Source organism: Lampetra fluviatilis, chromosome 52 (genome assembly GCF_964198595.1).
Source record: "Lampetra fluviatilis chromosome 52, kcLamFluv1.1, whole genome shotgun sequence".
NCBI lineage: Eukaryota > Metazoa > Chordata > Hyperoartia > Petromyzontiformes > Petromyzontidae > Lampetra > Lampetra fluviatilis.
Window position 1 is genome coordinate 4,908,438 of NC_136326.1, and position 23,738 is coordinate 4,932,175.

Here is a 23,738-nt window from a genome sequence, read left to right on the forward strand (position 1 = left end):
TAGAAGCGCTTGCACGCAGGGAAGGTTACGGGACGTCACAAGAGCGACTCCCGATGCCACCGATGGAACGGATTACCAACCAAAAATGCATTGGCAGGTTGCTTTTCAAAAAAACACGGCGCGAAAGACGGAGAGAGAGAGAGAGAGCGTGAGTCGAGGGCGCTCGCATGCCGAGGTGCGTTTGTGATCAGGCCAGCGGGGCGTTGTCAGTCAGTGTCGCGCGCTCCATCTGCCCATCGATCGTCGTTCGCGTAAGGAAACGAACGCACTCGCATTCATAAACATAAAAAAAGGAGGGCTGCGGTTAAGCAAATCTCAGCCCAACGGAACATTGGCCGAGACGCGACGCGTTTTGGCGCTGACACTGTGGCGCCAATGTTTGGTTTGGCACGGAAAAAAATTAACCCGTAAAAACTAAGTTTTTCACTATAAATCCTTTATATGCGTGGCGGCTAGAGTCCTCTCGTCCTCTGGCTTGAGATGGCTGCCACCTATGGGTCAGATGATTGCCTGCCACCATTAAGCAATTGGTAATTAAATATAATTATTTTTTTCCTAAAAAGTGTTAAATTTTGGAGAAAAAAAATTCACGAAAAGAAATTGTCACGCACAACGAGTCTGTGTGCAAAATGTCAGCTCGATTGGATCACGGGAAGTGGGTTAAAAACGACCGAAAGATTTGCACGGTCGTAAGCGCGCAAGCAAGCAAGCAAGCGCGCAAGTGAACTTAATATAAAGGATTTAAAAATAGATTTGCCGCGATTTTGGTCTGCGGTTGACGGCTAGAGACAATTGTATGAGATCTCCGCCACCTCGTCTGGCGTTGAAGCTGGGAAATCCTCGATGTTTCTGTTTCTCTAACATCAGGAAGAACCCGGCCACCTCTGTTCAATTGCTGACACAAATTGTCTTTGTTGACAATATATAACAATACATTGCGCTGTGAAACTCTTCCGGGGCGTTACGAAAGTTCATTCACAACTTCCTTGGCCAGGCCGCGCGCAACACTTTTAATAAATAATGCAACGCTTAAAAACATGAACATTGTTCTCTAACAAATTATTTTGTGGAAGGAAAACAAACGAGATTGGATATTGCCTGATGCACATAGTTTTTGAGTGGGTATATGAATGTTCGTCTGTGCCAAATGCATTTTTGCTGAAAAGTATATTTCAACTTTATTTTTTAAATGCTAAAAAATGTGCTTATTTTCAAACTAATTTTCATTAACCTCTACCCGCTCCCGGAATTTTTTTATGGTAAAAGTTTTTAAAATTACGAGTTTTTTAAAATATTTAAACGTTGAGATCGTGAACATTTTATTTGAATTAATAACTATTTCACAGTCTCAATTTAATGCAAAACATGATATAACATTTTCTTTAAAAGGTTGGATTTAAAAACAGACCTATCCTTACCTGCAGTTATGCACTGGGGCCTTTTTTGAATGACTAGATTTGTCAAACCAAAAATGTGGTTATTTTAAAGGCTCTTAACTAAACAATACTACTGCATAGGTTTTAATAGTTGTGCTGCATAGCTCTCTGATGTGATTTTTTTTAAGCTCTAAAGAAATTAGCCAATATTGACTACTGCAACGACTGGAACCAGAATGACAACGTCCCTTGATCGGCTTTAGTCCCGTGAATAATGAAATAGCTGTACGGGAATGTGTGTAGTTATCCAAAGATGCCCTCTTACTTTTTTAGGTGTTGCTAAGCGAAGTCAATCGTCAGGTTTGAAATTTAATTTTCACGAGCGAATTACTTTCAATACGCCGGGTTGGGTTCTTTGAGTCACGGTGGCGCGGTGGTTAGCACAATGCGCGAAATGTAACCCAGTGACCTGAATTCCTAACACTTCCCCCTTCACCAGCATGTACTAGCCATTCTAGATTTGAAGCTTTCGTGACTGCAAGGATTAATACTCTTAGTTTTTTCGGTCAAGTCATGTAGGTAAAAAATGAAATTAAAATAAATAAAAAAATAAAATAAAAAATCTCGACGTTTCGGAGGCAACACAAGTCTCCGTCATCTGGTGGGACCGTCACAGCCAGATTTGCTGTATCATATTATTAATTTTAATTTCATTTTTTACCTACGTGACTTTACCGAAAAAACTAAGAGTATGTACTAGCCAGCATGGTGAAGTATGGTCAAAAACGACTCTGCTCAACACAGAATGGGGGGGGGGGACCAACCATCCAACAGTGGCTTGACAATTTGCCATGAATTGCAACGAGCCTACTTCGCCAACCTATGCCGTTGTCTGAGAGACTTTGTACTTTTTGATAAAACAAGCACATTGATTCAATTTGTCATAGCACAATGACTTGTACCATCTTGTTAGGAACTAACGTGATATTCCTCAGGCAAATTGTTGGTGAATTACTGCAAACGATGGACTTGTTATTCTTTGACAAAAATCCGGTGCATGTTTGTATGTACGTGTGATATGTTATTCCGGGTGGCTATGCAGCTGCTGATATGTTTGAAAATCAAAAGCTTACTCGTTACCGTCATATTAATTTTATATCCGCCAATTGTTGGTGTGTTTTCTTTTTGCGAGCGAATGTAGAACGCTGTGACATTTGTGCTCTCCCCGCATGCCTTGAACCACTCTTTACTAATCCCTACGCCTGCCAATCAGCGTTTCTATAACAACTCTAACAAAAACTAAAATCGAGGAATGTTTTGTTACGACCAGTGTAGTTAATAGTTTTTTTTGCTCAAATTCCCAGCTGTTAATTATCTTCTTTGGCCTTGCTTTTAAATTATAATTGAGATTTATTTGAAGTTTCCCCCTCCCCCCCCATCCTATAATTTTTTTGTGCTATACAAAGTAGAGATGTTTTGCTGTTGAATATAAAGTATATTTTACAATTGACAAACGTTTTAATTTATTTCACGGTTAAGACAATGACAGTATTCATTCGGACAATTTTCCTCACGGCACACGATTGTGTATTGTGAATACCAGGTCCCTGATTTCATAACCGACAGCATTGGCAAGGCCCTGCGCCGATAATATGCACTGAGAGCGTGAATAAACCGTTCATCTTAAAAGTTAGACGTTTAATTGTTGCGCGCATCGCAAAAAAACCGGATGAACTATTGTCGGCAAGGTCTGCTTATTCACACATACACGGATGGGTTTGCTGTTGATCAAAATGTTAGAACATTTTGACATATGTGGCCTTGTGCACTAAACCTGGACTGTTGAACTTGGCAATGTGAATACACAATAAAGCGTGTGAAATTTCAAATGATTTCAGTGTAATTTATATGCTTTGTGATTCGCAAATGTTGAAATTGGATGCTGCTGCGGTGGTGTAATGATTGTAACACGCTGGACTTGCAATCTAGAGTTCCCGCCTGGATCTTCTGGTTCTGCAGTTAAAGAAGATGGCCAAGTTTCTCTCCACCCCTGCAGTGTAAAATGGTTCCAGCGGTGATGAGATGTTAACTACCTCACTTGATATACAGGAAGTCGTTGGTTCGATCCTGACCCTAACGCCTGTATATTTGGAATTTGTCGTGTAGGTTTTGCTCCAGGTCCTCTGGCTTTTCCCTCCACGTTTAGAAATATGCGTTTAGAGTATGGTATTTGGCTGCTTTAAATGTCCACGTGTGATAAGCCACTTCGTTGAGCTATCATTTGTGGGCAGGTCGCTTCTTAAAAACACCATATCGCTCAGTGGGCCTTACATGGTAAAATAAAACAAAAAAGGTGTCGGTTTTGTTGCCAGATAAAAAGGTAAAAAAAACATATTTTTTACTGGCAAATGAGGTTCCAATGGTGTAAATGCTTACCCCGAGCTCTCATACTCTGATGGTGGATTTTCTTTGAGTTGTGCGCCTTTTGGCGTCATCTGGTCCAACACCATGTGAGACTAGGCTCTAAGGAAAGATGTCTCCGGTGTGGACCAATCAACTTCAAAGACAGTGCATTGATTATCAGAGTTATGCTTTTTTTGCATTATGACTGCAGGTATTGTGGTCTATGCAAACATGCCTCCTTGAAGGTGTCAGTTTTGTTGCCAGATAGAAGGGTAAAAAAACTATTATCAAAACATTGTTTCGTTTATTTTAAAAAAAATGTTTAGCTGAAATGGGTTATACCGCAGTTTGTCAGGTCGCATATGATTGGGTAAACTAGAGGCATTGCCACCTCTTCCAAGACGCCTGGACAGCGTGGGAGATTCAGCCAAAATGCCCTCTGGAAGAAGCTTTCCGTACAGGCCCTTCTGCCAGCAGGGCTGTAGAGCATGGAAGCACAATGGGCAGCGCCATCCCCACCGTGACCGCAATTTGAAGCCACTACCTTGCTTCCCCGGGTGTAAATGTTGTGGATTTACTCTACACCTGTGTCGTGAACTAATAACTGATTGGCGTATTTTGTTTGACGCGACAAACCCACACTAATTGGTTGTGTCGGGGTGGTGGTGGTGCTGGGTTAACGAAACAGTAATACACAGCTGACAATACCCGGGACTTTTAATGTCCCTTGGAGACTTTGTAGGATTTTCCATGGACAGCCCACCTGCAAAAAAAAAAAGAGTTCGTCTTGGAAAAAAATAGACAGGACAGGTGGCAAACCCGAGGCAATGAATTGGACTAAATAAGAAAACAAAAGTTCCAACATATTGACGAGTGGACAACAGGTGGGAAATTGCATTTGGATTCTGGGACGTTAAGTAGACCTTGTGAGACTGGAATGAGATGAGAGTGATGCTATAAAGCAAGGTAATGGGAGTGATAGCAAAGGAGATACAGAGCGGAATTGAGAGGTGAATTAGCTATCTGCTTTGTAAGTGCCCGTGGAGGAGGAAATGCAAAACCCCATGGCCCTACCTTTACCCTTTGAGCCTGTGCATTTGGAAATCTACATATAAATCAATGCTGCAATGGGGTTATCATAATTTCCCTCTGCAACTACGTATGGAAATCTGGCCAGATGGTGACGCAGTTAGAGCATGCCACTGACAATCAGGATGCAAATTCAAATCCCAGTCAGGCGTAAACTCAGCCCCGCGTCCCTCTAAATAACGAATCATAACAATAATTTACTACCCTTTGTCAATCCACCGCAGAATGAGGTCTGCTGTGCTGGTTCATGAGGTTGTTTGACCATACTTCACCATGTCATCCGTGTGGGTTGGTGAAGGGCAAGCCCAAGGTTGATTGAGATATCACTCCGCCAATGATGTTAGCCATGCCCAGAAATCTAATTCGGGTCACTGGATTTATAGCACAGTGTCCTAACCGCTGCACCACTGCTCCCACAATTACATTATTACGTAATAATAATAAATATATGTCCCTTAGTTACTTAGCATTCAACACGTACCTTCCCATCTCCTGTCACTGTTGTCAAAGGGAGAAACTTTGCTCAGACCTCAATTGAAGCCAATGTTCTCATTCAATGCGTCCATCAAACTTTCTTTCTTTGAAGGCGCCTTTATTAAAATCAAAAGCTTCCTCTGTTAAAACTTTAGAACCGTGCGATAAAATTATTAAGTCAATTTACAACCATACATTTGTAAAACTAATTTAAAATTCACGTGTAAATACCGGGCGAATCATAAAGTAAAAACAAGCCCCTCTGATTGGTTACTTGACGGTGCCTGAAAGGGGATTGGTTAGAGGCAGGGACATTGATGGGCATTGGAGGTAGATATACAATAAACGGAAAGAGCGGGAAACGGAGGATGATTGACAGGGAGGTCGGTTGGGATCGGTTAGGGAAAGTTGGAAGGTGATTGGCTGGAGGGAAAGTGGGTCAAGGAACCTTCGGGAAAGGGGCTTGAGGGATGTTTTAGGCGGGAGACGCTTGGAGTGAAGGGAATCCTTGAAGACCCGTGTCTCGTTACCTGAAGAAATAAAGACTCTTATTATTGGTTCTTTCGGTAAAGTCACGTAGAAGGGAAATAATACAATTATAAAACATAATAAAATAATTCTCACGACGTTTCGGCCACAACGTAAGCAGCCGTTTTTACCACCCCTCTCTCGGGCAAATCTGTCGACAACTTTTCAAATGCAACGCTCCCGACAGCAACGATATCCCGACTCTATCGCGACGTCGCGTCGTTTCATCCGGCCAACGCGTGGCCCCTGGTATTTAGGTGCAGGAAGACTGACGTCAAAGTGTACGTATCCGGACAGGATCTGCCCTGAGATTTGACATCGGATATATACGCGTTTTGGAATGTACCGATGACGTGCTTAATCTTTCGAGTTTTACATCCACACGCTATCAGGCACTGACGTGCTTTGGACCCCCATTGGCCATCTGCACAACAAAGACCAGAGCTATGTTGCTTTCGTAAAAAAAAAAACACACACATTTATCTTACCGAGACATTCAATAAAACTTGAACATAGCTTAATGAAGCTGACAAGCGCGTATATTGGTGAACCGCGTACATTTTTCACGATGCTCACATGGAGAACAATGTAACATCATTTGCATGTGTTTGTAAAATGTAACCAAATACACAGTATATTGAATGTTGCCTCATTAGAATTTCTTAGAGGGAACTCTATATAGCTCTTCTGCCAGCAGTGGTCAGAGCAAGCATTTTGTACTGGTATGAACCTCCTGGTTACACCAGCCCACAGGGGATTATTGTGTCCGTCCGTCCGTCGTGCAGGGAGGGGCTGGGTGGGGAGGAAGGGGCTGGGTGGGGAGGGGAGGGTGGAAATGGGCTGGGTGGGGAGGGTGGGGCTGGGTGGGAGGTGGGAGGGGTGGTGCTGGGTGGGGAGGGGCTGGTCACCCCGTGGTGCCCTTATAAAACTCAACGTTTAACCTACTCACGCCGGCTTGTGCCCGCCCTCACAGTTGGGCATATTTGCGGAATACACCACGCCGCCGTTGACCCTGGCCATTGACCGAGCAACCCAACATTCCTACCAGCTCCCTCCGCAGGAATGTGTTTTTATCACGTAAGGCCCACTGAGATATTTATTTTTATTTGAACAGGTAAGGTTCACTGTGCTATAAAGAGCTCTTTTTTCGAGGCAACGTGGCCATCACAAATAATAGCTCAACGAAGTGGCTTATTGCGTGGACATTTGTAGCAGCCAAAAAACGCATGTTGATTTTAAATTTGGAGGGGAAAAACCAGAGGACCCGGAGAAAACTCCACGCGACCATGGGGCGAGAGACATGCAACCTTCAAATATAGAGGTGGCAGCGTCTGGATCGAAGCAACGACCTTCTGTATACCAGGGGAGGTAGTTAAACATATCCTAGCCACCGTGGCGCCAAATTGCAGGGCTGCATCTTTTCCCGTCTTGATTAGAATGCCACTGACTGCCAGAAGGATACAGGACAATTGAAGTGCTTTCTCAATCGTAGACATGAGGACTGAAAAATAACACTTGAGGATTAGCCAACTTAAAAGATTACAAAAATAAAACCATTTGCATCCGATTTCACTCAAATGATTAGCGGTCCCTAATTGTTGAGGAAATAAACAAAAAACGTCCTTGTGAAGCCTTTCATTTACACATGTGTAGTGACATAGAATCAGTCACTTAGCAGCATAGCACTGGCTACTGGCAGGGAAGGCGATCTGCAGCTTACAGCAGTCCTGCCTGACAGCAGGTAACGTGATCGACCAGAGAGGGATCTAGGGGAAAGGTTATGGAAGGGGCACGTCGAGAACCTGCTAGTAGGTTCCAGAAGGGGGGCGTGGCCAGGGGCGGAGCCAGGCCACGCTGGCAGTAAAAGATGGTTCCCTGTAGGGGACCTCGGGGCTGTCGTGTGGAGTGGGATCCCGTCGTGCTGCTGTTGGAGTCTTCACCATCTCGGCGTCGCCAGTCAGGCAGTCTACCAGCTGCCCTGACTGGGAACCGTAGTCACCATATGTTAACTGTTGAGGCCGTATTCTTAGTTCTTTCGGTAAAGTCACGTTGAAGGAAAATAATAAAATAATAAAAATATAAAACAATAAAATTCTCACGACGTTTCGACTGCAACACAAGCAATCATATGAATCCCTGCAGTCACGAAAGCTTTAAATCAAAATTTAAGGCCGTGTTAATATACAGAGTGCCTCCTACTCGTAGTGTCTCTGAGTCAGTCACTACACATGCATGCGATCCATCAGGGGTTTATCTCGGTTGGATTGCATGAGTAGCTGCGAGATATAGGAGAGATCTGGACATAGTCCCATCAATGGGCTCGTTGCGCAGGCAAGGATGCTTTTACTGGGTTGTATTTAACCCACGTAACCAAGCCAAGGCATGTCCAAGGTGGTGGGGAGATGGGACACAAATTGCATGTCAGGAGTGTATGAAGGTGATGGGCTTCGTGTGTAAATGAGGACACGAAGGTTGAGAGGATTTGCCGATAATTAGGTCACCGCTGGTGTCAGATTGGCCCCTGCGGAGGGTGCATATGAAATATGCTCTTGGGCGGTTTGCTAAGCGGCCATCCTCCCAACAATTCGCAAGGAGGCAGAGGGAAGAGAGACGCTCACAACTGCGAGTGGAGCACTCGGCAAGCCGATTCATACGCACAGCCACAGCTGACACAGTGAGGGGGTTAGAAGAATGTGGCATACAGGTGATATGCGCTTTCCTGTCATTTCATTGATCCCATATCTCACTCTGGGGCATGTCCGCAGACCTGATGCCAGCAAGCCGATGCCATTTCACATTGGTGCAAAATGTACGTAGCCTGGCTCAAGTGGTTGTGGTAACCTCGCCAACGTGAATTAACAACGAATGGCAATTGTTGTTGTGTGAGTTCATTTGTGTGCGCGTGTGTGTCCAGGATAAGGGAGCGGTGGGGCAGTGGTGCGCGACGTGCGCTACTAAACTGGTTATTTCCTGAGTTCGACTCCGGGCCACGGCTGACATCAATCGTCAGCGTGATCGCGAGATGACCTTTCTGCCTTCACTTCGTGCCTTTTGGGGTATGTGAGATAAAGGTGGCCGGGCATGTTTCTCGCAACAATGCCTCTTTTCGTGCGACGTGCCGGCTTTAATAGGTGCTCGCTAACAGCACTTGCCCCCGAAATTCTACGTCGTCTATACAATACAGAGAATCTTCTTGGTTCTTTCGGTAAAGTCGCGTAGAAGGGAAATAATAAAATAACAGAAATGAAACGTAATAAAATAATTCTCACGACGTTTCGGCCACAACGCAAGCAGCCGTCCTTCAGGTGAAGAACAGGTCTGTTGTAGACTCTGTCTTTCCGACAGACCTGGTCTTCACCTGAGGACGGCTGCTTGCGTTGTGGCCGAAACGTCGTGAGAATTATTTGATTATGTTATATTTTTATTATTTTATTATTTCCCTTCTACGTGACTTTACCGAAAGAACCAAGAAGATGAATCCCTGCAGTCACGAAAGTTTTAGATCGAAAAATACAGACAATCTTTAATCATTGTCGGGTTGTAATTGAGCGCATGCCAATCCCTTGTGTTGTTGTTAGCAGGAGCCATTCACCACACAGCCCTGCAAAAGATACGTATTGCCCCAGGCTTGCGTTGCGGTAAGGTTGACCTCTAAGGGTACCGTTCATAGCTTCGGCTGATAATTATTTGTTTTAACCTTTCGAAGCCTCAAGCGATTTGCTTTGGTGTAAGAGTTGCCAGTTTATCCCATAGTGCTGTGCGGCACAAATGCACGCCGGTTTAATAGAGCGTGCATTCACACAGCAAGCTTGCTGAGATGGCACTCCCTTGAATTGCAATTTTATCTCAATTAAGAGTGGGTCTTAGAAGACACTCGGCGAAGTCGATGGCATTCTAAGAAAGCGTTGCTCGCAAATAACTATGACCACAAACACGCATGCATACAAAACAAATAGCGCGTCCTTGGGTGCGTCCATAAATGACGTCACGCGATTTTGGACGATTTTTGACCCCCCCACTCGTTACACGGCGTCACAAAAAGTCAGACCCCCCTCAAATATGACGTCACAAAGCTCTGCACCCCCCTCCGAAAAAATAAAACATGTTTCAAATCGCTTTAAACTATTGCCATTGTAGTGCGTAGGAGAAAACATTTATTAAAAAGTCTATTTAATTAAGTAGAACGTTTACACTATGAGACCTCCTTTAACAGTGGCAAAATGTAGTAACAGGTTTTTACCCTTTCAACTGGTACAACAACTGACACCTTTATAACACCTTTATAACACCTTTATAAAGGTGTCAGTTTTTGTACCAGTTGAAAGGGCAATAAGTATAACCCGTAAAAACATAGTTTTTCACTATAAATCCTTTATATGCGTGGCAGCGAACTTAATATAAAGGATTTAAAAATATATTCGCCTGTGGAGGACGCGGGGATCGATCCCGCGACCTTTGGCATGGGAAGCGAGGGCACTACCAACTGCGCTACTCCGCCACGGCCTGTGGAGGGGTTACGCTCTGGGCTCTTACACTGTGACGTTCAGCCAAAGCCATGAATGCGTTCTATTTGAATATATGTAAAATATTTTTTTTTGCCTAAAAAGTGTAAAATTTTGGGAAAGTTTTTTTCACGAACATTAATTGTCGCGCACAACGAGTCTGTGTGGAAAATGTCAGCTCGATTGGATCACGGGAAGTGGGTTAAAAAACGACCGAAAGATTTGCACGGTCCTAAGCAAGCAAGCAAGCACGCGAACTTAATATAAAGGATTTAAAAACCGGTTACTCTTACTATAAGTAGAACGTGTTGTCTATATTTATTTAAAGTTGCGCATTTTGATGTGACCTCACATTTCTCAACCCGCCCCCCCCCCATCGTCACACATAGTCACAAATGTCTGCCCCCCCCCCCCTAGGTGCGTGACGTCATTTATGGACGGCCCCCTTGATACGAACGAATTAACGATAAAATTTGAGTCTTTTGTCAATCCGCCGTTGGATGAAGGCTTCCCGTTTGCGCACCGGCCACGGGGGTTGTTTGACCATACTTCACCATGATGATCATCAGTCGTACAGTGGTGAATGGGGGTGCGGTGGGGGTGGATTGGGGTGGGTGGCAAGGCCAGTTTCAGAAATCTCCCGCCGCTGATTTTGGCTCAGGTCGCCAAGTTCTCATCCCACCTGATGACGGAGGCTTGTGTTGCTTCCGAAACGTCGTAATTTAATTTAGTTATTTTCATTTTTATTTTATTTAAATGTTTATTATTTTATTATTTTATTTTAAGATTATTCTATTTTTTCACCTACCTGATTTTACCGGAAGAACCAAAGAGTATCACATCCCACAATTAATGTACGGTGCATGTCGAACTTATTTCGCATCGCACCTATCCAACCGTGCTAATCGGAGGTGCGAAGACCAATTTAGTCTTAAAACACACAATTATAGGCTTGCGTTGAACAAGCTTCATGTTTTTTTGTTATCTGTGTTCGGTTATAATGGGTCTTTCTCGTCGTTTACAGACGTTATCTGCATCACTTCCAAATACACCTTCTGGTTTGCATTCATGTGGCACAGATGGGGGGATGGAGGGGGAGGGCGATGGGTGATGGAGGGGAGGGCGATGGGGGATGGAGAGGGGGGCGATGGGGGATGGAGGGGAGGGCGATGGGGGATGGAGGGGGAGGGCGATGGGGGGTGTAGGAGGAGGGCGATGGGGGATGGAGGGGAGGGCGATGGGGGATGGAGGGGAGGGCGATGGGGGAATGGAGAGGAGGGCGATGGGGGATGGAGTGGGGGGCGATGGGGGATGGAGTGGGGGGCGATGGGGAGATGGAGGGGGGGGGGGCGATGGGGGATGGAGGGGAGGGCGATGGGAGATGGAGGGGAGGGCGATGGGGGATGGAGGGGAGGGCGATGGGGGATGGAGGGGAGGGCGATGGGGGATGGAGGGGGAGGGCGACGGGGGGGTGGAGGGAGACCGACGTTCCGAACGACAACACAGTTCTCATCAACACGAATACCTACGGTGAGTTCTGAGTTCTGTGTCTTGGTGGATAGAGATAAACTCACATATACACTGGCGCAGTATATTTCATACATAAGCATACATACACTGGGTATGTATTTTGTTACATAGCTTTTTGTAGGACTGTTTTTGCCTAGCTATGTGTGGATATACCAGACTTGGAGCCTCACCGGACGAGCGCTGGCTGATCTTACTCTACACTCCCGTGTTGTTGTGCCGCAATGTTGTTCATCCTCGTCATCATCACCGGCCTTGGCCAATCCACTGCTGGATGAAGGCCCTCCCCAAAGCCACCTTCGCCACCCCCATCTCTCGCTGATCCTGGCATGTTTGATGCCCCACCGAGCACTTGCTTCGGAGGTCATTTAGTTCGAATGTTGCGACACTGGACTCTTTTTAAAAAATCCTTTATATTAAGTTCACTTGCTTGCGTGCTTGCTTAGGACCGTGCAAATCTTTCGGTCGTTTTTTAACCCACTTCCCGTGATCCAATCGAGCTGACATTTTCCACACAGACTCGTTGTGCGTGATAATTAATGTTCGTGAAATTTTTTTTCCAAAATTTTACACTTTTTAGGACAAAAATATTATATTTAATTACCAATTGCTTAATGGTGCAATGTAATCATCTGACCCATATGTGGCAGCCATCTCAAGCCAGAGGACTAGAGGACTCTAGCCATCACGCATATAAAGGATTTATAGTGAAAAACTTTGTTTTTACGGGTTATACTTATTTCTCATTCTTCGCCCCCGAAAAATTGTCTTCAAAATTCCGAATTTCCGAGCTCGTGTAACAAGTCTGATTGACAACCCCCCCCCCCCCCCTTGCCACAGGTAATTTAAAGCATCGTCTGTGTTTTGCACAATCGGTGGATTTCCTACTCGACTAAACCTGCTCAATGCCGTTGCGTCTGAGCGCGAACTTCAGAAGTTCATTTTTTGAACTCTCGCGTCTTGCAATGTTCTCAAAAAGTGCGGTCCGTGGGCCTGTGATGCGAATGCAGGGTAAGATTTGAAAATAACGACATCGTTTGTTCCACCTTTCCTTAATTCATATTTTACTTACGATATTTTATACAATACAGTGACGCCTCTACTTACGAACGAGTTAGGTTGCAGAGGTCCGTTCGTAAGTCGATTTGTTCGTAAGTCCAACTGTACTCCTGTTGATTCCAAACGTGTTGTACGGCATGTACACTAAACACGGGGAATGGCTTTACAAGTTGAATGATCTCCTGCAGATGTAGATGCCACTGGTTCTTCATGTTCTGCAGATGTAGATGCCACTGGTTCTTCACGTTCTGCAGATGTAGATGCCACTGGTTCTTCACGTTCTGCAGATGTAGATGCCACTGGTTCTTCACGTTCTGCAGATGTAGATGCCACTGGTTCTTCACGTCCTGCAGATGTAGATGCCACTGGTTCTTCACGTTCTACAGGTGTAGATGCCACCGCCGCCATTTATTTCGCGGTGGTTTAACTTACGACTACGGACAGGTTTGTTCATATCTCTGTAAGTTCGTAAGTTGAATGTTCGTAACTAGAGGAGTTTCTGTATTTGTTTAGTCTTTCGGCAATAATGCAAACTTAAATACTACAATCGCAATACTTTTGGAATGGACCGCATATCGCCAGTTGCCACTGATATTAAGCCACGGCTTGGGTTTGAACTCGGAATGCTAGATCTTTACCACAGTTACCCCAACCATAGCATCACCACTTACCCATAATGCAAACGTGGGATGATTTTCTTTTCTGGCAGTGCGCATAGGGAATAGATGGCTCCTTTACTCTGTGATTTTTTTCTTCCTCTCCAAGGTTTCACCTCTTTTTGCGAAGCCAAGAGTTCCCTTTGGACCAGACTGTCGAAAAAAAATTGTAACGTCCATAATTCTGATACCGATGTTGTTATGCGTTTATCATTGCGCTTGAACCCGTGCATACGAACGATACCACAGAGGCCCTCTCAGCGCCGGTAAACGCCGGCCCATTTCAAACCTGACAAGAGTGAAATGTGCAGGCTGCGGCGAATGGGGATTACAAAGAGTTAAAATTGATTCTTTATTTAAGGTCAGAGAAGCAAACCGATAAATTGTTGACACGGGGGTGCTAAGGTGGCGGGAAGGGAGCGGGGAATTTAATGGGTGTTTCATCACGTCTGTGAAACATCGGCAAATTTAACCGGCTTTTTTTTTGACAGTAAGCAATGAGAGTGACCCCCACCCCCTAAAGGGCTGATCGCATCGCCAGCATTCCCAATAAATTACGCACGTGACTTCCTCTCGGAGTGCTAATGCCCGCGCAGAAGAAGAAGTAGAAGTAGCAGCAGTTGTCCTCTAGTCCCAGGTTAGCCCCCGGAGCCGCCACCGTCGTCGTGATCATCGCTGTCGATCGTCACCTTCAATCCGGTGTCTGACAAATTCCTCCCAAGGCGCGGAAGCCTTCTCGATTCTTCTGCAAAGACGACAGTCGCTTTCTCTCGGTCACGAATAACACGGTCGGATACGTACGGCGTTGCTAGAAGTTCGACGTATATATACGTACGCACATGCGTAAAGGTAAAAGGCAAAGGCCTGAAAATGCGTGCCCACGCCACTGCCGGCAGAAGGCCCTGCACTCGACGGAGCTCGAGAAAGCCCATCCCTCTCTAGAATGCTGGGCCTGCTCTTTCACGCATGACACGTGTCTTGGAAGATACAAACTTGAGCACACCACAGGCGACGACCTTCCGGATTGACTAACTCAAAAACAAATGCATAGCAGCAAAGGTGCGTTGGGTTAGATCGCGTAAGTATAAATGTGTCGTTAACCCGCCATCACCCGACACAGCGAACCAGTGAGGGTTTTCACGTCAAAAAAACGTGCTAATTAGTTACTAATTCAGCCCACCAGTGTGTTGGAGAATAAATCCACAACATTTACTATTTGAGTACGACGTTTCGCTGGTAACTACATCCAGCATCATCGGGCGATTTTGCCAGAATTGTGTCAAATGGCTATTAAACTAAACTACGTTTTCGATAATTTTAAGTGAGATGAACGCCTCTGATTCAATGCCATTTCTCCCCCGCTCCCTCCCCAACCTCTCTATTTGCGGGTGGAATCCACCAGCTGCGGTCCCACCAGTAATGGCCAATGCAGCCTTAACCTCAAACATTTTTTATCGCAATTTTCAAGACAATTCTCGCGCTGCCAATTCCCCTCCCAGTTCCATTCATGCATCTTCTGCCCTTTGCCGCTCGCCTTCTGATAACGTCAGCATGGAGCCTGCTGCTGCTGCTGCACCTGGCGCCTGAGCAGGGCTTAACGCCAAAATATGTCTTCTTGGTTCTTTCGGTTAAGTCACGTAGAATGGAAATAATAAAATAATAAAAATAAAACATAATAAAATAATTCTCACGACGTTTCGACCACAACGCAAGCAGCCGTCCTCAGGTGGAGAACAGGTCTGTCGAGAAGACAGAGTCTGAATTTCAGTCTGAATTTCAGATAATTCTCACGACGTTTCGGCCACAACGCAAGCAGCCGTCCTCAGACTCTGTCTTCTCGACAGACCTGTTCTCCACCTGAGGACGGCTGCTTGTGTTGTGTCCGAAACGTCGTGAGAATTATTTTATTATGTTTTATTTTTATTATTTTATTATTTCCATTCTACGTGACTTTACCGAAAGAACCAAGAAGATTAATCCCTGCAGTCACGAAAGCTTTAAATCGAAAGCCAAAATATGTGGGTTTTTTTGTTGCAACCAATTTACAGCGCGTTCAGAAAATGTAGCGGCTTCATCCGAACGCCCTTGCCCAAGACGTCACCGCAATACACGACCGTTGCTCTAAAGCTCGTCTGGAGAGAGCGTGTTTGTTTTTGTCGCTTGTTATTTATTAATCTGTTCACATTTTACCTGGAATAAACCTCATCCAGACGCGTCAATTGACGCACGCGTAACGAAAACGTAACGACCACGTCTACAGTTTTTACGTCAATCTCTAAAGGGTTAGATGGGGGGGGGCGGGGGGTACCACACCCAAGCTAAATAATTAGAGAAAGGTGGCAGTAATGAAGGTGCTAAAAAGGGGATAGGGAATTGGAGGATACCCAAAGGAGACGCAGTACATTTTGCGGAAACGAGAAGGATGGTGCTGAGAGGGACTTGTGGAAGGTTCGAGAAAGTTGGGAGGGAGACAGAGAGAGAGCGGATCACCGGGTGGCTCAAGCACAGCTAGTTGACACAGTAGGGGGCACAGGTGGTGCATCAACCAGTCGTTTCAGTCAGTCGACCCGTGGCACCTGCTGGGTCTGCCCCGTGACCTCCTGCCAGCGGGCGTTCGACGCTTCATGTGGCTCCAACGTGCACATGGCCTGGCACAAGCGTCGTGGTGACGTCACCGCCACTTAGTGGCGAATGGCGGTTGTTGTTGTTGTTACTCGAAAAATGGAGTTCCCTTCCCAGGACCACTCGTGTGTGGACTCCCTTGAAAAGCCGCAAGTGAAACGGGATCCCATTGCAACGATGTTGAATTATAATCTTAACGTGTCGAGGACAGGAACAAAGACGTAAGAGGTAGCGCAGCGTGACCTTCACACCGCAGTCAGACGCGTAAATAAGTGATGCGCCCCCACGCGTGTCCGCACAGAATGTTCTGTAAATGTAACAGTTGGAATTGTTGTGCGAGCGAGTGCTGCGGTGTTCAACATTTTACAATAAGGTTCGATTGCACGTTGGTGCGTATTTCGAACCTTCTTTCGCACCGCACGAGGTCAACCGTGTTCATCGGAGACTGGCCGGGGAGATCGTTCCGCGTCGAGGCAGCGTATGAGCCAGAAGCGGTGCATGCGCGGTGCTTTGCCTGTTTGACGTCTTTGATTTTTGGGGCCATCTTAGCCAGGTGGTCCCTACAGGAAGAGATCTTTAGTGGAGCTCAACCTCATACTCTTTCTACTCTTTTATTTATTTTTATTAATTTTAATTTAATTTTTTACCTACGTGACTTTACCGAAAAAACTAAGAATAATTTTTATTAATTTTAATTTCATTTTTTACCTACGTGACTTTACCGGAAAAAACTAAGAGTATGAATCCTTGCAGTCACGAAAGCTTCAAATCTAGAACTCATACTCTTTGGTTTTTTCGGTAAAGTCACGTAGGTAAAAAATTCAATAAAATAAATGAAAACAACCTCCTCAATTGAAAACGTTTTGGTTTAGCCATGTTTGTTTGTTGTAGTACAGAGTTAGCCTGATAACTTTAATTTACATTGTTTTATGGTTGTTATTGTTTGACTTGCATCCCACTGGGATTTTTGCACACAGCGTTGAAATACGGTGTTTTTTCTGCAAGACTTTGCTGTTTTTTCCAGGATTTTACTGTTGCGTGTAGTCACTTTAAGATGTTTTCTTGTTCATGTTTTTGTTTTGTTGCGGTTGCACCCGAGTCAAGAGCCGCATGGCTCACAGGGTTTTACCTAATGAATGAAACTGAATTCCAAGGGGTGTCAATTCCACATTCATATGGCAGAGCCGGCGGAACCGGAGGTCAGAGCACCGAGCTGATTCTGCGGAGATAGTTGGTTCGAAGGCAGGTTTCAGCCGCCTGTGCTTAAACCGGGTTCTCAAGGGCAGTGCATTGATTGCTGCAGGTCGGTCAAAAATGAGTGAACAAAAACCCATCATGAAATACTGTTCTGCGCTTTTGGTAATGTACGTTGAATTTTTTTCGCACCGCTTGTAGCAGTTCTAAAGAAATTAGTTTTCAAACTATCGTATTTAAAAGTACATCGCTCCGGTGGATTCCTAATATCGGAAGGAGCAGCGTTCCAGACGGCCACAGAAGCGCATCTGAAAGCGCCGCGCGATGCGGTGACCCACCGCCTTTGTTCGATGGCAGCAGTCAAAAGCCGTAGCTACTGCTGCTGCGAGGATGACCGCAGTTCGCGTGATGGTTTGTGCTCCTGGACGAGATGAGCGAGGCGTTGTGCTTCAAGTGTGGCAAGCACTTCGTGTGTTAGGTTCCAGCCGTGAGAATTAAACATATTGGGTTTTGACCATCGTGCGGTGAACATTAATTGCTCTCATGTGGCATTGGGTGGGACTGCATCTGCGCCCCTCCTGCTCAGAACGGAGGCCACTTGAAGGAGGATCTCCGTGGTGGTTCTGTCATTGCCGCTGCGGTTGTGCCGTTATCCAACAGCGAGACATTCCACGTGGATAACTTCATCTCGTGACATGACACCGAGAGCAAAATCGGAATAAAAGTTGGAAAAAATTGGAAGAAGAAAAAATATACGTGCAGTGTCTGTATATGGCAGGGGCTTAGTGTCCTATCAGACACCACCACCACCGCATGAACTTTGCAAAAATGTCCCCATTATGGTTCAGATATCACTCAAATTTAACGACATCCCACCAAGTCATCCACTTAGGCACCGCGATGGCCCTCGGAAGTCCGGTGTCGACTTACACCACAGCTGCATGACCTGGCAGCAGGATGGAAGTGATGGCAAGGGTTAAGGGCTCTGAGATTTGCCCCGGGCGTGACAAGGCGCTCTGTCGTAAAGGACACACATCGCCGTCGTCATGACAACGACGACGCGGTGACCACATTGGCATTGGTGGAAGTAAACGTGGCGATGTAATTGGTGCATCGGCCGCAGTGGTCTCCCCCTGACCTTCCTGCGTTTTGATTCATCCCACTTTGGTCCGTCCCCTTGTCGCCGGTTTCGGATGAGCCTTTTGAGAGCGCCTCTTTTAAGTCGAATGACTCCCATGAGAGAGGCTGCATAATTTGTTAGATATATATATTTTCTGTCAAAAGTACGGCGTGTTCTCGTTTGATAATTTTTAAGGTTCCACCGGAATATTGTGGAGTGAAAACTCCCCCCTCTTATCAGAGAGTTGCCCTGAGCTTCCGATTTCGCTTATTTTGGAGAGCGTCAGGTAGCCCGTTGCAGGAGCATTCAGGAGATTGAAAGAAGTCTGCACGAACTTTCGTATCACGTCGCTCGCAGCAAATACTCGAAGGCTATTCATTTGCTTTGCCTCGATATAATTGCGGGTTTGAGTTTAAGTGTAATGTTCGTCCCACAAAGCCTAAGAGGGAATCAACCTGCCAAAACAAGAACGTGGTTTAAACTATGAAGCCGGGCTAAGGGACAATGAAAGCAAATCAGAAGCAATACTTTGTGATGAGTACAAGTGGAACATCCTGCTTGCAAGGAGCTCGTTAAAATTGTATTGGCAACAGCCGAGTACGGAAGTTGTTATGTTTTTTTTTAAATCTCCGATGACAGAAAACGTCAAAGCCCTCCTGTGAAGAGGGTTTTCACCTATTCCCCCACTCCCCCATAACCCTGTGTATTCTTGTCGAGGTAGCTGTAGCTGTCCTGGGAAATCTGTAAAATATTGTTGGGTTTTGTCAGTTGCTTAATGATAGCACCACTCTTGTTCTCCCTCTCTCCTGCTATTGTCCAGATATCCTTCTTCCCATGACACGTCCCGTTTTTTGTTGTTGTCAGCAGTGGCGACCTTTACCCACGAACTAATTTTCCATGAGCGTCACACAGATTCCAAAAGTGATCCCAGAATGGCAGTGGGCTTAAAATGACTTCAAGTTTGTAACCCGCGGGGAAGACAGTAGAGTTATGAGCTCCAGAGTCTACTCTCTAATAGTACAGGGTGCAGAGGCGGCGAAGTGATTTGTACGGTAGTCTCGGCAGGGAAACACAATTTCCGCGGAGAGATGAAGAGAGGCAAACGACATGCGGAGGTCAAACAGAGAGATACGTGGAACAGTGGTGGGGGAATGGAGGGGGGGATTTCACCAGACAACTGACCGTAGACTTATCCGGAGAAGATGTAAATTCCCAGAATGAGTCAAGGATGAGTCTCATTTGCATACGTTGACATTGGGTCACCCAAAATTACGGAAGCGATATAGGGAAATACAGCAAAAGGAGCTAAAGGGGACACATGGGAGCAGAGCCGGCTGCGTTCCTGGTGAAATCGAGAGTGCTGCGCGGACAGAAATAATTATTGTCAAAGAAAATAAGTTTTCTCGTGACGGAAGTTGCCTCGGACAAATTACTTCCAGAAGAACAACAACAATTAAGTTGCAGAGACACTCAACAGATGCAAAAGGGAGTTGTTTTGATGAAAGCGGCAAGCGGTGTTAATTTAGTCACATCCTTTTGGCCACAATCTTCGTCGAGTGGATGACGATCCCGTGGGATTTTTTGTCACTTCCTAGTCTCAATATTTAATTGAATCATTCTCTTAGCCCGGTTGCCCGGCAAATTAGCTGCTGATTTCTTTAAAACGTTTTTTTTCTTCCGATGTTGATTTTTTTTGACGCCACGCCACAAACGCAGGCACATTTCCCAATTCCAAGGATAGGGAGGGAGGGAGCGGGGGAACCGCCAATTCACGGGCACGTTCATAGCAGCTGCTCGCAACAGATACAGCCCCCCAAGAAACAAGGTGTTGGCGGTGATGGCGGTGTTGGGGCAGGAGTTCAAACCTTTGTAACAATCAGTCCTCAGAGCCACATGGGCCACCTTACCCAAACTGCCCGTTGCTCACCCACTATTTTGCTTAGGATATTTTTTGTTTGTTGCATACATTTTTTTTGATTTCCACATCCTCCCCCGCGTCATACAGAGTTCGAGTGGCATCGAGGGTGTAATGGTCTCAGATCCACCCCGGACTAATCGAAGCAGGTGGAGGGGGTAGGGGGATTTGCTTTGGTGGGAAGGGGCGGAGGGGGGGAGGGCGATGGGCGGTCATTACCGTCCTGGGTTTCAGGTGTTTAAGAATAGTCGAAGCTTTAGGAATGGACCCCCATAGTCGGGTGTATTCCTCTTTCTTGTGTCTGTTGCTCAGACTCACTGTGTTTTATCACGACGCAGAAAGGGCTGTTCCTCGAATGAACTCCGTGGCAGTCCTGACTTCTCGCCCAAGCGTACGCTTTTGTTCTAGCTGCTGTGAGCACCGTGCTAATAAAATGAACCACGGAGCCAAAACAACAAGCCCAGACGTTAGAATGACTGGTATGTCGTGATGTCGGCGGAGTGAGGGACTCGATCGCGGTGGCTTCCTTACTCCATACCGGCACCAGCCGCTGGCCACCCCCCTTCGTCTTCCCAATGCAATGCTGGCTGGTTACCTTTCAACCCCCCAGATTTCTTTCTCCCCCCGCCAACTACGACCAGGCCAATCCCAAACCCTCGTCAACCCATCTTGCTTTGCTGCATCAAAACTACACCACGTACAATGAGCCAATTCTGTATTTCAAATTATTGTCATGCTATGTAAAATGTATAATTGCTATATAGCGCCTTTACCAAGGCGCTATATACATCTCATTAAGATAGGGATAAGATGATTTACTTGCAAAATGTGAGGTTGCAAGTTCTGATCCCGGTCGAGGTGTAAACACGGCCAATCGTCCTCTGTTAACGGTGATGCAATGTGTGTGTGTATAAAGTCATCAAAAGATGTCCTGTGGAAATACTGGTCCTCGCCACAAGAATGCAGAATTTTCGCTCATGGCTCAGGCCAACGAAGGTGATAATTTTGAGCAGGGGTAACGTTACAGGATTGTTTACTCGTTTTGTGTCCACAATTATATTTCAACGTGTTATTGCCGTTGTTATGGGACAATGACATTTCCATTCAGGGCTCGGAGCCAGCAGTGCATCACTCTGTGTCAGAGAAGATCCATGCAGGACGATGTCACGAACTTATTTTGAAGTCCCTTCAATTGACCTTTTAGATTGCCCTCTTGATTCAGATTTCCCTATGAATATCACCTGTCATTTAAGCACATTTTTTTTTCAATATCAAAAACAAACATTTAACCGAACGTATTGAAAACCAAATTTAATGTGATGCGTGTAATTATTTGTGCTTGTGCCGGAGTGGTAGTGCATCGGTTAGCGCGCTGCGCCACAAACCCGGCGACCCGAGTTCGATTCATGCTCACGGCTAATAGCAGTGACGATCATCTAAACCGGTCCTGGGCCTTCCCTTGGTCTACTCAGCCTCAAATGAGTAACTTTTACGGTGTGTAAACACTGCCACTGGGGAGACAAAGGTGACCGGGCTTGGTTCTGGTGACCCACCCCCTCGTGTGCCGACCTTCATATCGGTGTTCTCTAACAATACTTGACCCAAAGTGTGTTAAGGCTTTACGAGGGATCTTTGTCTTATTCATGGTTGGGCTGCGGGTGGCTAACAGGATTCGAACCCAGCCACTGAACGTCGCCAGCTCAGTGTTCGACCTCTGAGCCACCCGGCAACGTTCTTAATTGCGCTTTTTCTTCCTTTTTGCTGCAATCCGATGCAGTAAATTGCATATTGGCGTTAGAGTCGTCTACGCATGCGTCTGCAGGTGGCCGCGAGCGTTAGCGTGATGCACGCTGCGTTGCTTTCACGCAAAATAGCTTTGCGAACGTCTGAACGATTGTTGAAACGATCAAATAGTGATTATTCGGCACGCAATTTTAGAGTCTGCCTTGGCAGTGACTGCTTTAGAGATATTTTTTTCAAATATTCTCCCCCCCCCACCCTTCTCCCCCTCTCCCTCCTTGTGCTCACTTATATGAGGAGTTGTTATCACAACGCATTCTAATTCCGTGTGCCTGGGTTGGATTTGCCAGCCATCCGTGGGGGGGTATCCGAGCCTCGATTTGAACTCAGCCCCATATCAGTACCTGGTGCAGTGTATATGAACATCAGCACGAGGGAGAGACACGTGGCTGGGTATAGTAACGCATCTATCCAGGGAAATTTGAGCCTCTATCGGTGCGTTTATGATAGTTGCGTGCACCTGGGAGATGGAGCGACGAAATAAGCTGACGTGAAGCTGCTTTGCGGATTGTTACATCGCAGGTTTGTGAGAGATGGCAACGGATAGGGAGGACTTCATCCAGCAGTAGATTGACCACGGATGATAATGTACAAGGTGCCACTTTAGTGGTAGCAGTGGTTGTCTTTTGGAACGACCAGGCACCCACCATGAGAATGTGGAATTTCACTTCACGTTCATTAACCTGCTGCAGTCGTGGGTAGCTGAAACCTTTTATTGATCACACGCTTTCCATGATTGTTATAATCTACGCAACTTTGTTTTCACTCATTTGTGACCATGTTATGGATGGCAATGGGACAGAGAAAATCCGTTGCAATATCTTGCAACAACAGTTTAATGACAACGCCTTATCCCGTCCTGGGTTTATCGCATCCGGAGCACGATTAACAACGGCCTTGAGTTCTGTTCATTGAAATTACCCAGAGAGGCAAAGGGCCCGGTTCAAGCTTCCGTTCGTGATGGGTTTTTTCCCCCCACCACCTTCGCGTTATATCACAGATCGACCAACGAGCCGTAAGTGCGGAGCAGTGGGGGAACGAGCCCGTTAATTATTCTGGCCTCAGTGGACCCCTCAAATTGGTTAGCAATTGCGAGCAGGGGCCCATTGTGGTTGTTGTTTGACTTGCATCCCACTGGGATTTTTGCACACAGCGTTGGTGTACGGTGTTTTTTTCTGCAATATTTTGCTGTCTTTTCTTGGATTTTCTGTTTGCACTTCACATATTCACTTTAAGATTTTTTGTCCATGTTTTTTTGTTTGTTGCGGTTGCACCCGATTCAAGAGACAAATGGCTCACAGGGCTATACCTAATACATGAACTTGAACTGTACTGCTTGCTATCCCCTGTGCCTCTGGGCTGGGAAGACCACCTGGAGAGGATTCCAGGCACGTGTTGACAATGATTGCGAACAAGTAGAGACTCTTTGACTTTTTGAAGCAATTAAGATACATTTGTTATCACGTTACCGTG